Source organism: Eschrichtius robustus, chromosome 1, assembly GCF_028021215.1.
Source record: "Eschrichtius robustus isolate mEscRob2 chromosome 1, mEscRob2.pri, whole genome shotgun sequence".
NCBI lineage: Eukaryota > Metazoa > Chordata > Mammalia > Artiodactyla > Eschrichtiidae > Eschrichtius > Eschrichtius robustus.
Window position 1 is genome coordinate 28,313,199 of NC_090824.1, and position 12,942 is coordinate 28,326,140.

The 12,942-nt window shown below is 46.2% G+C and overlaps 1 pseudogene; it reads right to left on the reverse strand.

The window, feature by feature from the left end:
• Positions 1-11,313: 11,313 nt before the first annotated feature.
• Positions 11,314-12,590, reverse strand: LOC137775628 (G/T mismatch-specific thymine DNA glycosylase pseudogene; annotated as a pseudogene).
• Positions 12,591-12,942: the final 352 nt, after the last annotated feature.

Below are 12,942 nucleotides of genomic sequence, written 5' to 3' on the forward strand. Positions count from 1 at the left end.
AAAGCCTCCTGCTTTCATGGAATTTAGATGCTAGTTTGAGAGACAGTTAACAAAGTAAGTAAACAAACAGGATAATTTAAGAATCCAAAGTGCTAAGGAAAAACACAGCAGGGTGAGGGGTTTTAGACTGACAGCAGGAGGGGCCTCTTTTTGATGCAGGACAGGAAGGGGTTTCTGGGGAGTCAACATTTGGGCAGAGACTTGAGGGGTGAGAGGCCAGCCATGTGGGGGGCTGGGGCAGGTGGCAGGGTTGGGGAGACAGCAGGTGTCCATGTTCTGGAGAAGAACCAGCTAGACATTTCTGAGGAACAGTGAGGAGTTAAGGGAGGCTAGAGGGGAGAGCTGACGGTCAGGCGAGCCTTTAAGGGGAACCCAGTCGTCAGGGGTCCAGGCCTGCAGGGCCTCGTGGGACACTGGATGTTATCCCCAGGGTGAAGGGAAGCTGCCGGCAGTTGTGAAACAAAGAGGCCAGTCGGGAGGTGGACTATGTGATCCAGGCCAGAGACAGCATTGGTCGATTTAGGAGTTGAAGGTGGCAGTGGGGAGGGAGAGAAGAGGATGGACTGGGGATTACTACAAAAAAAAAAAAATTGAAAACAGCTAGCGCTATCCCTAAGGCAGAGTGCAATTTTTAAAGCTCAGAGATCTTGGAGCCCAGAAGTCTCTCTGATGGCAGCTTCTGTGTTATCCTTAGAGTCCCAGCAGCCCTCTCATCAGGCCCAGAGCTTTTCCCATGGGATCCTGATCTGGCTCAAGGGTATCTCCCTGTGCTCAGAAGTTCAGCCTCCATCTATTTATCAGAATCGGGAGGGAGGCTCAGATCCAGGCAGGTCCCGGTGGTCAGTAGAGCTGCCTGCAGAAGCCATTAATATTAAGCTACTGTAAATGGGAAGAAAGTCGGGGGGCCTGGAGAAGGATCACAGAAGGGAGGCAATGGGCCTACGTCCTAGAGGGTGGCTTTACCAGAGACTCAGGAGGCAGGTGGGAGCAAGGGAACCATGGCAATGCTGCATCCAGTCAGGGAAGGAAAGAGGCACCACCAGGGTCTGATCCCACAAATTTCCTGATTCCTTACTTATTGGCCCTCTGGGGTGGGCAGCTTTGTCCTTACTAGTTGCATGACCTTAGGCAAGTTACTTCACTTCTCTGAGCTTCAGCTTTATCATGCATAAAATGAGTTGTTGTGCGGTTTACATGAAAGAACATCTACAAAGTCCTATGATAGTCATTTATTATTCTGTCGCCTGTCCATCATCTGAACCTGATTCCTATTTGAGAATCAGGTTGAGAATTTCCCAACTTATGAGTCCCAAGACTCTTTGGAAGACCGAGCCCCAGTGCTGCAACAAAACTGGAAATGCCAGACACTTGCTTTCCCAGCTTCCCTTGCAGCTAGAACATGGCATGTGACCTGGGCTCCACCAATCAGAAGCAACCACCCTGGACTTTGAATGGGGAGCCAAGGGCACAAAGAAGCAGAAATTGTTGGGAGATCCTCCTCTGGTAGCAGTGTGGTTGCAGCAAAGCCCAACTTGCAGAGTGATAGATTAGCAGCAGAATTCCTTGCTCAGGGTTAGTGGTGGCAGCAGTGGGAGATCCAGCACTTAGGATCCAGTAAAGGGGACAGTAACTGCAGTGGCTTCTTCACCAGACCAGTACTGTGACAAGCTTTTGGGCCTTGATTCTAGTTTCCCAACCTTCTGGAGACTGGAGAATCTTTGAGTTACTCAGTATCGTTCTAGTAAATTCCTTTTTGGGTCAAATCAGACAGAGTTGTTTATAACCCTGAAACCAAATTTTTAAAGTTGTGGGTATAGTACCTAACTCTACTCCCCAACACAATTTAACCTGGGAACCTTAATTTCCCTTAATAATCTAATTTGGGCCATTGAGCTATGAATAATATGGGGTAATAAAGAGAAGGGCTTTGGAGAGAGATGTCTTAGTAAAATCTATGTTTATGGTCATAGCTGAGACTGATACATGCCTACTCAATTTCTATTCTCTCCTCTGCCTTAGTATCAGAACTCTAATTTTATTCAGAGTGGTGATGTCCATAGATAAAAGATTACATTTCCCAACCTCTTTTTCAGCTAAAAGTGTCAATTTGATAAAGTTGTAACCAATGAAATATGAGCAGAAATCTTAAGACATTTAGCACACACCCTTTTTTCTCTTTCTGCCTTTCTTCCAGCTTCCTGTCTGGAACACAGACATGATGGCTAGTGCTTCAGCAGTTGTTTTGGGCTATGAGGTGACCTTGAGGATGGAAGCCAACATTAGGAAAGTGGAGTGAAGATTAGGAGTCTGGGTGCCTGAAGACCCAGGAACCACCATATCAGCCCTGGACTGCCCCAAAGAGCTTTTTTTATACAGAGAGAAAGAAATTTCCTTTTTTTTTTCCCCCCCACCAGTGTCTAAACCACTGGTGTCCGGTCTCTGTTACTAGAGGCCATAAGTGACACTTCACTGATACCTTGGAGAAGGATTTGAAATCAAATGTTTTGACCTGGGAGAAAGTTGAAGGGCTTGCCATCACAGCAGAGATCTGGCTTATCCCCAAGTCCTGACAGCTAGAAATCTCTCTTGGATCTGTCTCTCCTCTCCAACCTCATAGACTTTGATGCTCAACTGATTCTCTTCTTTTCTGTGTTATCTAGAGAACTTCTCCAGTGTCCCCTAAAATAGCTTTTGTAGTGGTCTAGGTAGCACCAACTTGACTTTGCTGCAGGGAAGCCCCTTAGTTTTTTGTTTTGGTGCTTTTCCATGATGCCCGGTATTCTCTGCGCATGGAGAGCTACAAACATGGTTTTGCTTCTGCCTCCAATACTTACTTGTGTGCTGTGGGGTGAGTTTTTTAGCATCTCTGTGCCTCAGTCCCTTTATCTGTAAAACGGAGATGGTGATGCCATTCCTGGCTTTCTTGGAGACCTCTTGGAGGAAAATATGCATGAAAGTATTTAGAAGGTGAAAGATCATATAGAAGTCTGGAAATCTTTTTTCTGGTTACAAATGATGGCTCAGAATATATCGACCATCTCATTTGCAAGCTTTCATTATTTTTTTCTGCTTTATACTTGTCCACAATTGCAGCTCATCTGCCCACCCGTCTCACACTTCAGTCTTTTAAGATCCGCCCTAGATTTATATCTGTTGACTTGATATTTTATCATATATCATTCATATATAGCTAGCATTTATTTATTGAGATTTACAACTACCTCTGGCAATCTCAGTTAACATTTATCGAGTGCTCAGCACTGTACATGGATTATCTTATTCAATACTCACAAAAAACCTATGAGATGGGTGTTTCTGTTATCTTCTCTTTACAGATGAGGAAACTGAGTCATTGTATGGTTACAGTCAGGCAGCTAGTGAATTGCATAGGCAGGTTTTGTGGCAATAAGGCTGTGTCAGTTCAAGTACTCAAGAAAGCAGATGATGAGACAGGGTTAGGAATGCAACTGGTTTATTGAGGGTGGGAGTGGGGGTAACCCTTTGAAAGGTAAAGGGGAAGGGGAGCAGGATGGGACAGGGAGAGCCTCAAACCACAATGCAGCTCTGACAAAGTCTCAGCCGATCTAATGGGGAGCTCCGGAGCAAAGGCTGCCCACTAAAGAAGCCTTGAGTTGGGCAGAAATGGCCAGGCCCTAGGACCCTCACCATGCCCAGTCACTCAAACACTGGGGTGAGTGATTATAACTAGTAATTCTGGATCATATACTTGAATGTTACTAAGAGAGTAGATCTCAAATATTCTCATCACAAAAAAGAAATGATAACTATGTGATGGGATGGAGGTGATAACTAATACTATGGTGGTAATCATTTTGCAGATTATAAATGCATCAAATCAACATGCTATACACCTTAAACTTATACAATGTTATCTGTCAATTATATCTCAGTAAAGCTGGGAAAAAAATCAAACAGCACTGCAGTGGATCTGGAAGAGGCTGCAGCTGGAGGCTGTCTGCTAACTGCACTCTTGCACCTGACAGCTAGTTCTCTCCTGAAGGGGTGTCTGAGCAGGGCAACTCCACGGCTTCTACAAATAAGGTGTAACAACAATGTCCACATCTCAGGCGGTTTATCTCTCGCTCTGGGTCCCAGGGCCCAGGCACAGCTAGGCTTGGTTTTGACCTGTGGGTTGCTTCTGGGTCTGCCTCATACCTCTCATTCTGGGACTGTGGCTACCAAAGGCATGCTCTTCTAGCAGAGGCAGCCAAACCACACAAACCCATTTAAAGCCTCTGCTTGGGTCATACCTGCTCATATCCCCCATCAGCTGAAGCTAGTCACATAGAAAAGACCAAAGGCAATGAAGTGGGGCAATAAACTTCCCCCACCAGGGAAGGCACGACAAGGGTAGAGAGGGGGGGAAGAATTGTGGACAAACCCATGCACTACCTGGCCAGCCATCTGGCACCAAAGCTCACACCTTGACCATTTTATCATAAGTGGCTAGTATAGCACCTGATATGAGCTATTATGGTGCAGTGGCTAAGAGTACAGTTCTGGAGTCAGATGGCTGGGATCAGACCCTGGCATTTACTTGACCTCTGGGAGCCTCAGTTTCCTCTTTTGTAAAATGGGGATAATTAAAGAATCCACATTATGGGGGTGTGAGGATTAAGTGAGAGAATATAGGTAAAACCCTTGCCACGGTGCCTGGTACATGGTAGGCACTCACAAATGTTATATTTCCTTTTAATCCTTACAACAACCTTGTATAATGGTGCTAACTATTTGCTAACCCAGAACTGTGTGTTATTCTGGGAATCCAGCCCCTTCCCCACGTGCTAAGGTAGCTTGCAGCAACGGGCCGCCCCAGCTCCTTTACCTGTGACCACCTTCCCTCAACACTTGCCCATCAAACCTCAGGCTTAGGACGCCTCTCTGGGAAAACCCCATCCCACCCAGCATCTCCTCATGTTTCCAGTCAGTCATCCTGGGGGGAAGGTCATCCACTCCCACGTGGCCAGGGATGTCTTCCAGCCCAGCCCAATTTCCCAGAATTACCACTTGGCATAGTCCAAAGGTGGGGGTCAGGTAGGTGTTGAAGAAGGTAAGAGGAGAGACCCCCCTCCCAGCACTCCCTAGAGGGAGGAGGGACTCTGGTGGGTGCAGAGGGGAGGAGGCCAACAGAACACAGAAAGTCAGCCAGGGAAAGCTTTAGCCCTGCAATCCAATTCCACTTAATATCCCATAATAAAATGCTGTCAGCATGAATTTCCCGTTCAAGTGGATTTGTTAAGAAGGCTGGGGGAGGTCAGAGGTGTATTCCTGCCCTCCTATGTGTGTGTGTAGGGAGTGCCTCAGGCATGAGAGCCCCTCCTCACCCTCTCCTGCCTGCCGTCCAGACAGGAGCGGGTTTGTCATACTGGTCTGTACCCATCAACTTTGTGGTGGCTCAGGGAGGGGCCCTTGAATCCTCTGGAGGGGAGTGTGTCTCCTTTTTTTTTTCTTTTTTTCTGTTTTCTTTTTGTGTTATTTGAGTGTGTCTCCTTTGCTAAGCATCCTGCTGTTAAGGCAGAGAGTGTGATTTTAATGTGGGGAATTCAGACCTGGACCCGAAGGTGAGGGTTTCCCGGATTGGGGGAGGTATGTGTCAGAGCCCCCGAAATCCCACATGAAGGAGGAGCCACAGATCAGCCCTGAGGCAACCTCAGGGGACACAGGGCTGCTTAGTGAGAAGCCTGAAGATCTGGAGTGGCCTCAGGCCTCTCGAGTGACAACTTAGGGGTGACCCAACCTAGTTCCTTAAAATGGCTGCTGGCCGCCCCCCTGCCTTCCAGTCTGACCCATTGCTGAGCTCTCCTGCCTTCCAGGGGCACAGGTCTGACCTCCCCAGGGTCCCTTAGTGGCCAAGCTGCCTGGGGCTGTCCTGATGTCATCTTGTTGAATCCAGGGGAGCTAGGGCGGCAGGCAGCAATGAGGTCAAGGCTGTGGAGAGAGGCTGCATAAGGGTGGAGACTAGTATTATCCGCATTTTCCCGTGAATTTAGCAGGGGCCTGGGGAGTTTAAGAAATTAAACCAAGACCTCACATAGTGAGGGGCGGCCCTGGGACGGGAGCCCAGTTCTGTCTGACCCCAGAGCCCACCCCAGGGATGTGGAAAGATGCCTAAAGGCTCAGTCAGCCTTCAGGAACCCAGCCTGGACTTGGGCTCGGAGCGGGAAGCTGGGGAGTCCGCAGGAAGCTGCGGGGCACAAGTTGAGAGGATGAGGTCAGGCAGTGGCTCCTCTCCTGGGGGCTGGTGAGAGGGTGAAGAGCTGGGCAGGCGGGACCAGGGGAGGGGGCAGTGGGCCTGGGGATGAGGAGTGTAGGCCTGGGCTTCCAGCCCTTTTGTGCGCCCTTTTAATTCGTCTAAATGAGGGTTTTTAATTTGTTATTCTGGGTTTTATTTCTATTACCATCTCATTTGACTCTAAACCCTATTTCGCCCCAGCCTGGACCGAATTCCATTTGATGCATTAGGACTAATTCTCCTCCCAAAGGGTTATATGTTTTCTCCCCCACAAAAGTCGCTTATTTTGGATAAAGAGACGATTAGATTTATCTTTAATATTTTAATGGCAGCTGGGATTAGCGGGCAAACCGCCCCGACCGGGGTTGTTGGCCGCGGATTAGGTTCTGATAAACTCTCAGATGGGGAGCCACCCCCGTCCCACTCCACTTTCTGTTTTCCAGAAAGTGCTTTTTATTATTTTTTGTTGAAAAAAAAATTCCCTTGTCTTTTGGAGCATCATAAATTCCATTTGCTGTTTTCTATTAAATCAAGTTGATTAAATTCGTTGTGACTCTTTGCACATAGATCTTTTTAATTTTAACGTCTCCAGCAAAAAATCTTTAATGGTGCAATTCGAAATGGCTGCAATATACAGTACAGGCCTTGATAAAACAGATGGAAATGAGGTTCTGCCAGGGAGGGGCGCCGTCAGGAGGGGTAGCGTCAGGAGCAGGCACAGGCCTCCAGGAGAAGGCAGGGGATGATTCTGAGTCAGGCCGGAGAGGCCCGGGTCCTAATCCCTGTTCTGCCGCTTCCTAGCTTCAGGGCCTTGGTCGGTGCTTGCTGTGTGGGCAGTAACCTTGGCCGATGCTTAATGGCGTGCTTGCCATGTGTCTGGCGCTGTGCATGCATTGTCAGTAATCCTTACGAGGAGGCTCACAGAGGCCCTTTGCTCAAGGTCACACAGCAAGTTGGTGGCAGAGGTTGAGTCCAGGTTGTCTTTGGTCAGAAGAGCCTCATCTCACCTCTTGGCGCCTCCGTTTCCTCATCAGTGAAATGGGGGCGATCAGTTGGGCCCTGGCTCTCAGATGCTTGGAAAGATGAGATGTGGTCCACTTTGGGAATTTTACAGGGCTGGGCTCTCCTGAGGATGGGGCCAGGGGCGGCAAGGCTGGCCCCTCAGGGGCCCAGCGGCCCCGCATCACTGTGAAGAGCTGAGTTTTGAGACGCTGGGAAACTTCCCTATACTCCGGGGCTGGGGAGAGACACACAGAGGCCGGGCTCGCCCTCCCACCAACAACCAGCCCTCCAGCCTCCCACCTCAGGCTTTTCTCTCCGGCCCTCCGGCTCTAATCCTGACCTCATCAAGTCCTCAGAAGGGTTGATCCACAGGAGCAAATCCCTCATTCGGAGGGACAAAATCAGCTTAATTTGCAGCAATTTGAAGCAGGTCTTTGCCAGGATTTGAATATCAAATTATCCCACAGCCCAGGCTGGCCTGGGAGGCCTCCTGCTGCAGTATGGACGGAGATGCTCTGGGCTCCACCAGGGAGGTTGTCCTGGGCTGGGTATGTGTGGAGTAGGGGCTCGATGGGATGTCAGAGGGTGCTGGGCAAGGTGAGGTCACAGTCAGCCCTGTTCTCGGAGGGCACTGCAGCTCCCAGGCCTGGAGGATGGAATGGCGGTGGAAACCGCCTGTTCATGAGACTTACCTAAGGTCTTGTCAAATATACAGATTCCCAGGCCCCTCCCCACACATAAGGAATCAAGACGTTCATAACTGGGAATGTTTGAAAGTTTCTGGAGCAGCTCAGTTAGCCAGTCAGCAAACAGTTACTGTGCATACACCTTACGCCTCCTTATGTTCTGAGGAAATCAACCTTTTCTGGCATCTACCCCATCCGTTCCCAGCCTATGGCACTGCAGACCATGCTCCCTTTGTCGTCTGCTCCTTGATGGCCATAAGTCAGCTGCTGCAGAGGACTCTTCAGCTTTCCCTCCCTGGTCAGCATGCCTGTTTCCTCCAGGGGCTTGGCCCCTTCATGCAAGCTCAGGCCTGGCAGACATCCTCTGAAGTTGACCACGTGGGACACAGGGCCCAGACCTGAACCGTGAGGTCAGACCCCTTTCATGGGTGTGTTGCTCCCTGCAAAGCTGTGAGCCTCTTTGGGAAGGGCTAGGACTCTGGGTCTGACACTGAGCAGATCCTCCATCCATGGTGGGAGAAATGTGCTGGTCCTGCCCAACGTGTGCCCCCTTGGAACTTTCAGTGTGAAAGCAGCAGCCAGGACTGCTGAGATAGCCCCGTGCAGGCCTGTCTGTCCATCCAACCCCATCAACAGAGACGAGAAGTCCAGTCCTGTTTTCAGAGATCCCACCACTGGCAAGAAAACCAAACAGTGTGACATGCACTGCAACACCCACAAGTGCTTACTAATTGCTCACTATGTACCCTGCACAGTTGTAAGTGCTTTTCTCTATTCACCCATGTCATCCTCATAAAAACCCTATGAGGGGGACTTCCCTGGCAGTCCAGTGGTTAAGACTCCGTGCTTCCAATGCAGGGGGCACGGGTTCGATCTCTGGTCGGGAAACTAAGATCTCACATGCCGCGTGGCGTGACCAATTTAAAAAAAAAAAAAACCCTATGAGGTAGGAAATATTAAATACATCCATTGTATAGATGAGGAAACTGAGGCACAGTACAAGAGACCTTGGGAGGAACCCAAGGTCCTGCAGTCAGAAGTAGTGGACCTGGGGTTCATATACAGGCAGTCTGACTCCGAGCTCTCTGTCTATCCATCCATTTTAATCTAAAACTATTTGTCTATGTATATTACTTCTCCATAAGTGGCTTGCCTTATTTATTTATTTATTTATCTATCTATCTATCTACCTATTTATTTATTTATTGGCCGCGCTGTGTTGCTTGCAGGATCTCAGTTCCCTGACCAGGGATTGAACCCGGGCCACGATAGTGAAAGCCCAGAATCCTAACCACTAGGCCACTAGGGAAATCCTGTGACTTACCTTATTTTTTTTTCATCTTCAATATTTTTTATTGTAAAAACCATCAGAGTTTCAAATGAATTTAAAAACTTTCAAAATATTATTTAATGAAAATGTCTCATATTGTTGTGTATAGGGTATATCAACATTTACTATTCATCTGTCATATTTAATGAAAAACACCATTATTGTATGCTTGAAAAAAATCTTCAAACCCATTCTCTAGTGAGTGTCCATCATAATTTAAAGGGTATTTTCTCCACTCAAAAAAAAAAAATCTATGTAAGGCTATAATCGTTAAGAACCAAAGCAATACCTAGTTACATGCTTTACATAGTCCTATGAAAAAATAATTAAATTGTTCCTAATCCCTGACGCAAGGCACTTCAAAGCACCTGCACAAAACATCCATGTAAACAGCAGTACAGAATGTGATTTAAATAACATGAATGACTTTTGCACAGCTTTACCTAGACTAAAGGAAAAATAAAATCCATCATAGCTACAGCTAAAAAAGCATGTTAAGATTCACAACAATAATTTGTATCTCTTATTACAAAAACAACAGGCTATATAACCTTTTAGAAAAAAAACAAAACCTCATAAATATTTTCATATCAAGAAACAGCATGCTCCCTGGGTAGGTATAAAATCAGAATATTCAGAGGTGATCAGAAGTAAATGCAAGAGAAGTCTGATTAATTATGTGGTGATTAAATGTTATCAATATGTTTTAGTAATTGTTTACTTTTCAGGTTGAATAGAACATACTTGGATTCATGTATAATGATTGAGGCAAAACTGTTCCAAAATTGATGCTTTTATTTAGACACAAAACGCTTGTAATTTGGTAACAACTATAATACATACTTCATGAAAAAATTAAAGGTCCTGGACATTTGTCAATTAAAAAAAAAAAAATTAAAAAAAAAAAGAAGTAAATACAACTGGCATTTCTAAATACCCAGCTTTGATATCCACCAGGCCTGGTAGTCTGGACTATTTGTAGCACCATGGAAAATGCATTAGAAAATCACAAAGATACATTACTTCAAAGTAACCTGGCCACGAGGTTCACTTAGTCCACAGTAACAAATAGCAATGATGAAGAGAAAGAATTTTTTTAAATTACTGGCTTATTCGATTTACCTAGCAAGAAAAATCCTGTATTATTTATTTTAGTACATCTCATGTATATAAAGCACCAGTTCAAATAAGATTATCAAACACCTCCAGCATCTTGTTACTCAACCTGAAACTTAATTTCTCATCATTTCCATGTTACATGCTTAAAGCCAAGGAGGATAAAATTTGAATGGTGATAGATTCTGAGAGAGAAATTCAGTTCTTTCCCTATCAAATGTATGTGTCTCAAGTAAAACACAGATGAAGTAGCAAAATTTAAAAGGTCTTCTGCACTCTCTGGAACTTACCATCCCAGCAGAATAGTTTCTGCCTACTAGAGGACCAGCACATAGGGGTGAGAGGGCCAAAGCCAGGGCTCATGGCCCTGAAAGGTAAGGCTGGGTTAGCCTTGCTGCTGCAAGGCCATACTCTCCAATTCTACTACCAAGCAACTCTCACAGACGCTCACCACTGGTAAAGCAAGGAGGTCTGACTGTGAATACAACTAAGGAAGCCCATCAAACACCACTAAAAACTACCAAATGAGACTCCACTGAGGGTTAACCTCACAGATGAAAATCAGCACATTTGCCTCTTTACCAATGGGAATCTTATCATTAGCATGCCCTTCTTAACGTATGAAAGGGATAACGGTGCATCTAAGTTTGTGCACAGTTAATAATCAAGTGTAAATATGCAGACTCTTGCATTTTTAAATTACAGGTTAAAAGTGACTCCCAAAAGAAAATCAATTTCTTCATAAATGAAAGATAGTTTATAAAAAGCTGGAATGATGATTAATTCCAATACAAAAACTCATACACAAAAAACTCTGCTTTCTCCTTCCAAACTACTTAGGTCTGTACCGTTGATTCTACTGTACCATGATTACATCACCAGAGTAAAATATGAATAAAATACTTCAGTTAAGAAACCAAGGGCCACTTCTTGACAACTGCATTGAAACTGCAGCATTTAAGCAGGGCTGAGAAACACCATCCTTAAGCATGGTTTCCTTCTTCCTGTTCTTGCATCGCACAGTAATTATTAAAGGAAGGAATCTGGTCTGTAAATGACTGGGTCATCCACTGCCCATTTGGAATGTCACTGAAAGTTGATTCTCCACTGTCAGCTGCCAGCCCATTTGAAGAGAAGCTGCAAGGTTCACTACTGCACGGATTTTCACTATAAGCACCACCGCACGCTGCTTCATAACCCAGATCATATTTTTCTTCCTTCACAGCCATCTTCTTCGCATCCTCTTGGGCTAGCCGCAGGTCGAATGTATATTGCACCTCTTGAATGTCTGTGTTTCGTTCAATGCCTTTCAACTGATCTCTTAAGTCCTTCAGCTTAATGTAGTAATGAACTTTGTCCTGGGCTCGAGGAAACTGAGCACATCCTGCACTGGATGATGGCATAACATAGCAGAGAGTTTCTGTGTCTGGGGTCTTATGCAGTTGAAGTCCAAATTCTAAGTTCTTAACTTTTACTCCAAAAACTTCCTTACTAAAAATTTCATAAATACAGTTTCCATTTAACACTGCTATTCGTGGCCGATATTTCTGTAATTTCTGCACTAGAATACGTCCTCCTTCACAAAATTCTTTACCGGAAAGATCCTTGCTGCCTGGTGTTATCCTTTCCACCATATTGGTAAATCCAATATCCTATTTCCCTGGTGAAGTATGATCATCCATGTGATTCAGTTGGACCTCACTCAGCCCTGATATAAACAGACACTTCCAAAAATGGTTTCCAGGTCCAGGGTAACGATGCCTTTTGTAAGCAGCCATTAGTCCTGGGTTTATGCCAATAATCACAATGTCCAGATTGAAGGTCAAAATGTCCGGTAGAGTCTTGGTCAAAAGTTCAGCTTCTGAAACACTATTGAACCAGTCTACTTTTCACTTTAAACGTGTCTGTAATTTTTTTCTTGCTTTTCTTTTGATTTTGTGGACTTGCCAGATTTTTTGGCCTCAGCAGGTTTTTTGGGTTCCACTGGTGTTTTTGGTTCTGTTGTTCTGGGTTTTCCTTTCCTTCCGTTTGGAGTCTCTTGTGTGGGTTCCTGAGCAGGAGCTGGGGCTGGAACTTCTGCTGGCATTTCTTGTTCATTCATAACTGCCATATTAGGAACTTCAGTCATCTTTTGTTGGAATGGAAACGTATAAAAAGCTTGCGCTTGCTGGAGGGAATAGCTGCCTGCGTCCTCCGCTTCCATTCCCTGCTGCCGATAGCGCGCGCAAGTACTCCTGCCGGGCAAGCGAGCCACTGGCCTCTTCAGTACCGCGGCCCACGCACGTACTGCGGTAGGGTAATAACCAGACATTTACACTCGATTGCTGGCAGAACTGGGACAGCGGCTGGTGCTCAAGCTCCTCCCCCAAGTTTCTAGTCCCTCCCCCCCCCACCCGCCCCCCAGGCCAGACCCACCCTCCTCCCCCCAGGCCAGACCCACCCTCCTCCCGGAGCTTCTGTCTGTCCTGAGCCCGACTTACCTTATTTTTAAAGGCATAATCACAGTGTACCTTGGGAGCACAGAACCCACACTAGGGCAATCACAGAAGGCTTTC